We start from the raw sequence: 11160 nt of genomic DNA, 5'->3' as shown, positions 1-11160 counted from the left end.
GTTCAAGCAATTCTTTCACCTTAGCCTCCCAAGTAGCTGGAGCTACAGGCGTGCACCAACATGCCTAGCTGATTTTTGTGTTTTTAACAGAGATGTTGCTACAGGAGGAATTAAATCACTGAAAGTAGGAGTGCATCAAGCCTGACTTCATATCTCGTGGTCGTTGGTGTACAACAGTCCTGACACGAGATGTCATGTTATATTTATTTGTTTGTTTATTTATTTATTTGTTTGTTTGTTTATTTATGAGACGTAATTTCGCTCTGTGCCAGGCTAGAGTACAATGGTGCGATCTCAGCTCACTGCAACCTCTGTCTCCCAGGTTCAAGTAATTCTTTTGCCTTAGACTCCCGAGTAGCTGGGACTACAGGCGCGCGCCAACCAGGCCCAACTAATTTTTGTATTTTTAGTAGAGATGGGGTTTCACCATATTGGCCAGGATGGTCTCAATCTCCTGATCTTCTGATCCGCCCGCCTCGGCCTCCCAAAGTGCTGAGATTACAGACATGAGCCACTGCGCCTAGCCGGTCATGTTATTAAACACAAGAAATTAATAGAGAGCAACTCACTTTCTTTCTAAATATCTAATTCATTTTCCAAATGCCCATGGGTGTACATTATTGCTTTCATTATAAAGTTATTTCAAAGTAATGTCTACAGATAAACCTCTAAATATAGGGTCAAATGTTAAAATCTGAGTGTGTGTATTTAAAGAAAGTTTTAAAGAGTCTAAAAATAAAAAAAAAAAAAGCCTTTAGATTCTACAGTCTAGTAAAATGATGTAGTATTGTGGTTTATGTAGCATATTTTATTTTCATATAAGATATTTTTCCTATAGAGATAACTTCAACCAAAGTGATGTATATGATTTGACAAAGAAGGACCAGATAATATGCAATACATACAGAAGTTGGATCAGGTGAAAATTTTACTCTTAAAGAAATATAAATTGAGAAGATTTGGGGATTTCATTTTTTTTTTAATGTTAAGGAAAATTAAGAAAAAATAGAAACAAAGTTTATTAATTCTTCAAGTTCAAATTTTCTGCATTTGTTACATATATGTAATTATATATATAATTGATTTTTATCACCTCATTTTTGAAAGTGATTTTGCCATTTACTTGTCATATATTTCAGTTAAAAGCAGTAGAGCCAGTCTTTTAGGTCTCAACTGTATTTACTTGCTCCTGTAACTGATTTTGTACTCTATCAAACTTAACAAAAACACTACCGTTTTGTACTCTCTTTTACTACAAGGAAGTTAGAAAGAACTGTTACTATGTGTAAATAATGTAAATTATTCAGACAAAGGACAGTTTAGTAACTTTAGTTGCATAATTTTATAAATTGTCTTGGTGTATTTTGTCATGATTTGTTCTGGATTTCATTGTGTCAAAATATAATGTGTAATATTAAATATTTCTTTAAAATTTAGCAAAAGTTGAAAATAATGTGTCATATAAAATATTTCTTAAAAATTTAGCAAAAGTTGAAAAGCCTCTGTTGTTCAGTCAGGAAACAAAATGCTTATAAGATTCCATACCCTAGCAGCTTAGACTGAGACAAGAGATTTGTCAAGGATTCTTGTTACTGAAATACTTGCAATTTAAATTAATTACTATGTAATAAAAACAATATGCGAACGTTGTTCATAGTTTTAAAATGGAGAGAAAATAATTGATTTCTCTTTGCAATTTTCAAGTTAAAGATTCTTCAATACCAGACTGGTCTTATTAGGTGGAGTGTCGGCCCACCTTCAGTGATGGTAGAGATATTTTTCATTTACCCAGGCCAATGAGTTTCAGGAAAATGGGAAACTTTGTGATAAAATTATATAGAATGCAAAATTACTTGTTTTAAATAGAGTAAATTAATAGGAAGATATTGCTTTCTAATCCAAAAGTACATGAAAAAGCAAGAATTAACTTAGAAAAATCAACATCATTTGGTATGAGGATACATTCCAAAGATATGCAAAAATTCCATTTCTTTTTGCATTCAAGACAGCATAAAAGAGAAAATTATATCAAATGTAAATTTTGGGGTGACTGGAATTGTGTCTCATGATAACAGGCTATATATTAATGCTTAGATCCTGTTTATAGTTTAAGTACTGCTTTGACAAAAATGCTGACAGTGATATGGATGATAAAGTCCAGGCTGAGGTGGTCTCATATGGAGTGGAAGAAGTTGTTCTGGTGGTATTTTTTCCTTTCCCTAGAGATCTGTGGAACTTTGAACTTGAAAGAAATGATTTAGGGCATCTGGCAGAAAAAAAATCGTAAGCAGCAAAATATTCAAAAGATGATTTGGGTGCCGTTAAAAGCATTCAGTTTTATGTATTCACAAATATATGGTTTGGAATTTGAATTAATGTTTAAAAGGGAAGCAGAGCATAAAAAGTTCAGAAAATTTGCAGCCTGAGAATGTGAAAAGAAAAACCCATTTTCTCGGGAGAAATTCAAGCCCACAACAGAAATTTGCATAAGTAACAATGAGCCTAATGTTAATCACCAAGACAATAGGAAAAAATGACTCCAGGGCATGTCAGAGACTTTTGTGGTAGACCCTCCCATCACAGGCCTTGAGGCCTAGGAGAAAAAAATGATTTTCTGGGTTGGGAACAGGTCACCCCCCCTTCCCCACTGTGTGCAGCCTAGGGACTTGGTGCCTTATACCCTAGTTGCTCCAGCCATGGCTAAAAGGGGACAAAGTACAGCTTGGGCCATGACTTCAAAGGGTGCAAGCCCCAAACCTTGGCAACTTCCATGTGGTATTGAGCCTGCGGATGCACAGAAGTCAAGAATTGATTTTGGAAACCTTGGTCTATATTTGAAAGGATGTATGGAAACATCTGGATGTCCAGGCATCCAGTTTGCAGCAGAGGCAGAGCCCTCATGGGGAACCTCTGCTAAGGAAGTGCAGAAGGGAAATGTGGGGTGGGACCCCCCACACAGAGTCCCCACTGGGGCATTGCTTAGTGGAGCTGTGAAAAGAGGGTCACCATACTCTAGTCCTCAGAATGGTAGATCCACCAACAGCTTGCATCATGTGCCTGGAAAAACCATAGACACTCATTGTCAACCTGAGAAAGCAGCCAGGGGAGGGAGGTATACCCTGAAAAGGAACAGGGGCAGAGCTTCCCAAGGCCATGGCAGCCCGCCTCTTGCATCAGCATGACCTGGAAATGAGACGTCGAGTGAAAGGAGATAATTTTGGAGCTTTAGGATTTGACTGTCCCATTGAATTTTGGACTTACATGGGGCAAGTGTCTTCTTGATTTTGGTCAATTTGTCTCATTTGGAATGGGTGTATTTACTCAATGCCTGTACTCCCATTGTATCTAGGAAGTAAATAACTTGCTTTCGATTTTACAGGCTCATAAGCAGAAGGGACCTGCCTTGTCTCAGATAAGACGTTGAACTGTGGGCATTTGAGTTAATGCTGAAATGAGTTAATACTTTGAAGGACTGTTGGGAAAGCATGATTAGTTTTGCAATGTGAGCACTTGAGATTTGGGAGAGGTCAGTGGCAGAATAATATGTTTTTTCTTTGTCCCCACCCAAATCTCATCTTAAATTATAGTTCCTATAATGGCCATGTGTTGTGTGAAGGATCTAGAGGGAGGGAATTGAATCATGGTGTTGAGTCTTTCCCTTACTTTTTTCATGGTAGTGAATAAGTATCACAAGAACTGACGATTTTATAAAGGGGAGTTTCCCTGCAAATGCTCTCTCTTGCCTGCTACCATGTAATACATGCCTTTGCTCTTTGCATTCTGCCATGATTGTGAGGCCTCCTCAGCCGGGTGGAACTGTGAGTCCATTAAACTTCTTTTTCTTTATAAATTACCCACTCTTGATACCTGACAAGGACATACCATCTCTATTAGCAGCGTGAGAACAGACTAATACACCCCCCATGAAGCAGAGAAGTTGAAACTTTGGTGTTAGGGTCAGCCAGCTTAGAGGTCACATTTTGGACAGGTTGGTTACTAGTGGACAAGTTACTCAAATTTCCTAAATCTAAATCTTTAAGTGTTAAATATTTTTTAAAAATGTGATAGGTGTCAAGATTAAAAGAGACAGTGCTTGGTATATATTATAAGTCAATAAATAATCTTATAGTATGTTAGCTACAACAAATGACAGCTTTAGATACTTTTTAATAGGCATATAGTTTTCCTGTTCTTTTTGAAAGGGTTCTTTCCAAAAATTTCTTAGAAATCACCTTTAAGTGTATATTTATCAGCCTACAGAGAATTATCAAGAGGTACATCAGAAACAAGTCTTGCTATTTAGGAGAAAAAAAATACATCTACATATAAATGTTTTGTGCTAAGAAGGTTTGGGTCTTAGTGATATAATCTTTCCCATCTTAAACACCACTTCTTTCTTAAGCTCAAATAATTAGATTTTCTTTATTTATGTAATTATTGTTTTAAGTCCTTTAGTCTTTTTTCTTTTGCTGCAGCTACATTTGTTCTAATGGCATATGTTCTATTTCATTTCCCTCCATATTTTATTGCTTTTACTTTTATTATTTTTCAAATAACTAATTCTGGTTTTGGAAATTTGATTCCAGTTACTACCTAAACACACACACACATAGAAATATAATTTTAGTAGTCCTGTTTTGTCTTTTTATTAAAACAATATTTTCTATTCTCAGACTGTTACTTTCTTAAATTACTTTTTTTAAAAAATGTTGGTGCATTATTTTACAAGTCAAATTGAAAGATATTTGTCTATGACCAAGTAACAGGGGCAGAATTTATTCTCTCCTCACTTAAAAACTCAAAAATTGGATGATTTATATGAAACACACATGTTCACTATCATTAGAGTTAATAACATTTTTAAAAAACTGATAAAGCCAAGTACTGGAAAGAAGGTGATACAATCAGATCTTTCAGGCTGAAAATAATATAGCTTCTTAGGAAACAGTTTAGCAATTTCTCACTTTCAAAAGTTAAAGTTATCAAACTATCCAGCAATTCCACTTTCAGATACTTGTCCTAAAGTAAATTATTATATAAGATTTATTAATAATAGCTATTTATTTTTGTATTCTCATTTAAATTCAGGATATATTATATACATGATGGTACTCAACTTATGTACTTAATATGACCAATATATTGATATCATCTATGATTATTCAGTAAAAGAACTGTTAATTAATAAACTAAAAGGAAAGGAAACTACTATTTAAAAAAAAACAGTTAAGTAATCAAAATAAAATGATTCAACAAAAGAAAGGAGAAATTCTTTTGTTCATAAATCAAGAAATCTATCACAATGTATAAATATATAATTTCTTATACTGATATATCAAATCAACTTTTCTGTTAATATTTTCATCATTTTAATACTAAGTACTAATAACATTTTACTTAGTTTTTAGTGACAAAAATTGATACATTTTAAATTAATATATATGTAAATTTTAGTATTTTTATAAATGTCCTAAGACAATGTATTTCACAAAAAGCTAGCATTTGCTAATCTATTTGTATGTGAGTACTTGAGGTCATAGCTTTATATGACCTCAATAAACATGCAACTTACAAGAAAAACAGAAGCAAATTAACAAAATGATGATTTTGTACTGATTAACATTAACATTTTTAGGATAAAGGGTGTGATTTTTTTTGATTTGTTATTCTGAGAAATTATAATCACTAGTTTCTTTCATTAAAGGAATTAATTGGGTGTACAGTTGGAAACATAAAGGTTTTCTGAATAAATCATTTAGCAATCTTGAAGAAAGCATTTGTTGATAAACTTTAGTTTATTTTGTGTATGGCTTTGGTTTTGTTTTTTAATCTAGGAATTGGTGTCGACAAAAAACACAACTGACGTTCTTCTCATCTGATAAACTATTGTTAATAACACATTTTTCTATCAACTTTTTTCTTCCAAGTCCAAGAAAATGTAACTGCAGGTAATATTTATTTTTAAAATAAAGATCATTCTGGTGTGATGTTGCATATAAGGTTATTTTTATGAACAGTTTTTAGAAGTACTTCCCAACTGAGTTAATACTATATGATGGGATCCTATTGACATACACAGGGGTTGCTGCTCAATAATGAATTCTCTCTTTATTCAGGGAGATTTTATTTCTTCCATTCCTGTCTCTTTTTAAATTTTGCCCATTTTTTCCTAGTGTTATTTTTCAGTTTCAGGACACCATCCTGAATACCATATTTTGTTCATTTTTCTCTTTTTTCTTGTTAGCATTTTCTTGTGTGAGAGTTTTTTAGACTTTCCTTGTTTTTGATGATCTTGACAGTTTTGAGGCCTACTGGTAAGGTGTTTTGTTACTATATCCCTCTATTGGAATTTGTAGATTATTTTCTCATGATGAAAATATGTTATATATATTTTTGGCATAAGACAGCAGAAGTAAGTTGCCATTTGCATTTACATCATATAAAGGTTTCATATAATCGACATGATTTATGACATTCATGCTGACTTAGAATATCTGTGTGAGATAGTTTGTCAGCTTTCTCCATTGTAAGGTTAATACTTATTTTTGACTTTCAATACTGTACTCTTTAGAAAAAAATCGCTATATGTAGATCATGTATGATGAGCCTTTGCTCATCATATTGGAAAGGCATTAGAAACTAAGACCTAGATTCTTGATGTGCTTGTAGCTAATGGAGTGTCATTGCTTGTTGACCCTCTCAGCTAACAATTATACACACACACAACACACAGACACACATGGATATATAAATTAGAATATAAGTATTCTAATTGGTGTATATACATATGTATTTCTATATATAAGCATTTGTATTTAAACTACAAAGGAGTTCATCCTTAGTCATGATATATAATGTACACATTTTTGGGCCTGAACTTGCTAATAGTGAGACTTTTTGCATCTAAGTTCATGAGAAATATTGATTTATAATTTTTTCTTTCTTTCAATGTCTTTAACTGGTTTTAGTATTAAAGTAATGCATGCCTCATAGAACAAATCAAGATGTGTTCTCTCTGCTTCTGTTTTATGGAAAAATTGGTTGAAAATTGGTTTCATTTTTTTTCTTTAAATGATAAGTAGAATACACAAATGGTACCATAGGTTTCTGATGCTTCCTTTTGTGGAAGATTGTTGATTCAATTTCCTTAATAGAAACAGGCTAATCAGGTTGTGTATTCTCCTTATGTGGATTTTGATACTTGATGTAATTCAAAGAATTTTTCTATCTAACATGTTATCTAATTTGTGAGTAGAGGTGTTAATAGAATCTTTTTTTATGATTCAAGAATTTATTTTCAATATGTAAAACATGTCGCTAATTGCGTTAGCAAAGTCAGTGTAAACACACTTCATAGTTCTGCAATTATCAATTCAAAATATTTTCTTCTAGTGATTGAAAGGCTCAACATTGTAATCTTGCTAGTGGGTAAGTTATACAAAACATTATTAGAGCTACCACTGTGTTACAGAACTACACAGACTCAAAGTAGCATTTTAAGCAAAACAGCTATAAAAAGCATTTTTCTTTGTAGGTAAGGTAAAGAGTAGTTGTTAGTGATCATCAATTTACAACGTTAGTAATCTGGCAAGACAATGATGCTAAAGTTTGTATTAGTCTATTCTCACACTGCTATAAAGGTACCAACAGGGACTGGATGATTTATATGAAAGGAAGTTTAATTGACTCACAGTTTTGCATGGCTGAAGAGTCCTCAGGAAACTTGCAATCATGGCAGAAGGTGAAGGGGAAGCAAGGCACATCTTACATGGCAGCAGGAGAGAGAGAACATAGGGGAAGCATCGGATCTTGTGAGAACTCCCCCGCTATCACGAGAACAGCACGGGGGAAATTCCCCCTATAATCCAATCACTGCCCATAGGTTCCCCTCTACATGTGGGGATTACAATTTGAGATGAGATTTGGGTGGGGTCACAGAGCCAAGCCATATTAAGGTTTATCGTTGAAAAACATCTAAAATAGTTTATAAACTCTAAACTGAAACATATGAATTTTGTACTTATTTACCAGAAAATTGAATAAAGCACATATTAATTTAAAATAACTTAAAAACAAGAATACACATCTACTAATCTACCAAATGAACAAATCACAAAGTTTCATTGTTTTATAATAAAAACATAATCCATGGAGATATATTATCATCAAGAAGGGATTCTATAAGAAAAACGTTTACTAGCAACTATGGGAATGACTAGTTCAAAGATGAATTAAATGCCCAATTTGAAGAGGAATGGCAGATGCAAGAAAAAGAAAAAGCTTAAGCAAACACCGATATTTCCCAACTTTCTTCATCATCTACTGAATTTGACAAAAATGAATCTTTTAAAAATTGTACACATGTCACTTGTATTCAGTTCAACTATTCTGAATATAATACAGTATAAATTAATCTCTCTACTTCACTTTTTGTCAAAATACTCTCTTTATAATTTGATCATATCAAATGTTTCACACACCCCTCCCAGTACATATTGGACTAGAACCAGCATATTTCGTTAGAGGAAACAAACATATGAATAAGATTTCTCTTCAAAATACTAGCATTGCTAAAAAAAAGTATCAAGATTTTTTATATTAGAAAATTTAAAAGTTTGATCCAGAGAGCTGAGTTATTATACTCATTACATTTTGATATACTGCACAAAGTTATGTAATGAACATGGGATAACAAATGATTAAATGCATTAAATGGCACCATTTTCTTAAGGAGGATGTTTTGCTTCACTTATCAGAAAACTAGTTAGAAAGTGTCTGCTTTTCCTCACATTAGAAGATAGAATTTTCTTGAAAGCAATTGTTATTCAGTTTCATACTTAGTGTTCCTGGTGCACAGTGCAACTTAGGGTATTTTGACAACTCAATCTGAGTAAGACTGGAACTATTGAAAAATAAATGTTAGTGGTTAAGATGGCTTGTCATTGTAGGGCTGAGTTTTAATAGAATGAAAATCTTAATTCTTACACTTTAAAGAAATAAAACTTTGAGATTACTTATTGGCTCAAAATGGTTTTATGGAAAAAAAGTACTCTGTAACAAAAACTTGGCATTGAGTTTCAAGACTCTACAATTTTTATGCGAAGTGTACAAAGGTTTTACAGGGTGAAACAGGGCAAGAATATCAACAGCAGGCATCTCCTCTCCTTTTTCTGTATGGGGTGGCCAGATACCTAATGGGATAACTTCATTAAACGCTGTCTTGAGGCCTCACAGCTCAAGCGCTGCAGGTGTTGTACAGTTCTCATCTCCTTAGTTATGGCTAATGCCTGTGAACAGGTGGTAGGAGCCAGCTTCTTCACCTCTAGTTTCATAATATGCCTTTATCATCTCTAAGATCATTTGGTTCACAAAGGTTAATGGGAGTGTTGGGACAATGGGGTCACACTTCAGGATACCACTTAGCACAGACATTTTCAAATAATGCAGGACTCCTAAAGAAAAAAACAAAATCTGCTTGAGGATAGGATAGGATAGGAGACATTATCTGTGATGGTCTTATAAATTAGCTGTATCTTATAAACCCAGATTTACCAGTTTTCTATCTATCATAATATTGAAAGATGAGTTTTCAGAAACAGTAGACATATATTCTGCACAAAATACATTGGTGTATAATTGACCAGCAGGCAAGTTTTACCTAAAACTACATTTGCCACCACCACATACTTAATGACCTGCACCTGGGCCACTTTGGACGCTGCTGCAGGAACGAAGGACCAAGCCTGCCAGACTGGTTAAGTTCAGAGCTAAAGCTTCTCATTGATACTGTTACTTGCCAGGTCAGCTGTTTAAGGACTAGCTCCTTCCCAGTTAATATTGTATATTTGAGAGGGAAAGCCTCAAGTAAGAACACCTTTCCTAAAATCTTTCATTCACTATCTAACACTGGGAGCTGACTTTGCATCTCTTTGGGATAGTTCCTTCATCTATCCAACAGCATCATATGTAAATATGTTTAATTTTTGGTTATGGCTCATAAGTAAATATGATTGTGGGTACAAAATAAGATTATATATGTGCAATGTCAAAATAGTGCTTTGGTTGAAATAAGCATTCAAGAGATTTAAAATTTTATGAATTTGGCATTACTACAAATTTTTAATTTGTTTTCCTCAATTCCTGAACTGAAATATCTATCACTATTGTTGTTCTCCTGGAATTTAGTTGCAACCTCTCCTGAAAAAAATTAACAGTCATTAATCATAGGTTATCTATCTGTAGTCTCTTGTCCTTTTTACATAACAGAGAGAAACATTTTTATCCTCTTTGTTCAAGGAAGGGTCATGATGATTAAGGTGACATTACCTCAACTTACAATGAAACCATACCTCTTACAGAACTCTATTTAGGACTTCAGAGCCGAAACTGAGATTCAATTTTCCAGAAATAAATAAACAGCATGACAGTTCTCAGACAGCAACTGATTTTTCATAAGATTATATTAATCTCTTCTGGGATATTGTTCCCTGATTAAATAATAAGAATAAATTGTTTACAGATTATTTTGCTTAAAAAGAGAGACTATTTCTATGAGGTTCAGTTTAGATTTTGCAGAGTGGCAAGTTTTTTGACCATTCATTACTTATGAACAGATTTCAATATTATAGTGACAGTACACTAAGCTAGAATAGCAATGACACACAACTTGACTTTTATAGAGGGCAAACATATCACAGAAATGCTAACAAATCCATAATGTGTAAGCACCCAAAATATCAAAGAGCGAAAAAAAATGTATTCTAATCAAACCTCTCCAGTTCAGTCAAGAAAGCGTATAATGAAATTTCTTATCATTATTTACTCTTTGTTTAGATTGCGTTTAGCATCATAAATTTATATTTTTTATGTGTAAAACTGAGACTGGTCAGGACATATGCCCTATTCTATGAGGAAAGAGTAACCTGCTGCTACTTAAATAACTAATGTTCTAAATATTCCGCAGTGTATTAAATGGTCTGTGACCTGTTGAGACTAAACAGAAAGAAAAAGAAAGAAGAAAATGAAAGAAAAAAAAAAAAGGAAAAACACTGTAGTTTAAAATGATTCTAATTAAATTAAACACAATTTTTCAGTTTTACATATAATTATGTACAAATTAAAGCAAAAATTTTAGCTTCTCTTTCTCCAAACATTTTTTTT

This window comes from Colobus angolensis, unplaced genomic scaffold (genome assembly GCF_000951035.1).
Source record: "Colobus angolensis palliatus isolate OR3802 unplaced genomic scaffold, Cang.pa_1.0 Scaffold218, whole genome shotgun sequence".
Taxonomy (NCBI): Eukaryota; Metazoa; Chordata; class Mammalia; order Primates; family Cercopithecidae; genus Colobus; species Colobus angolensis.
This window is presented reverse-complemented; position numbering follows the sequence as displayed.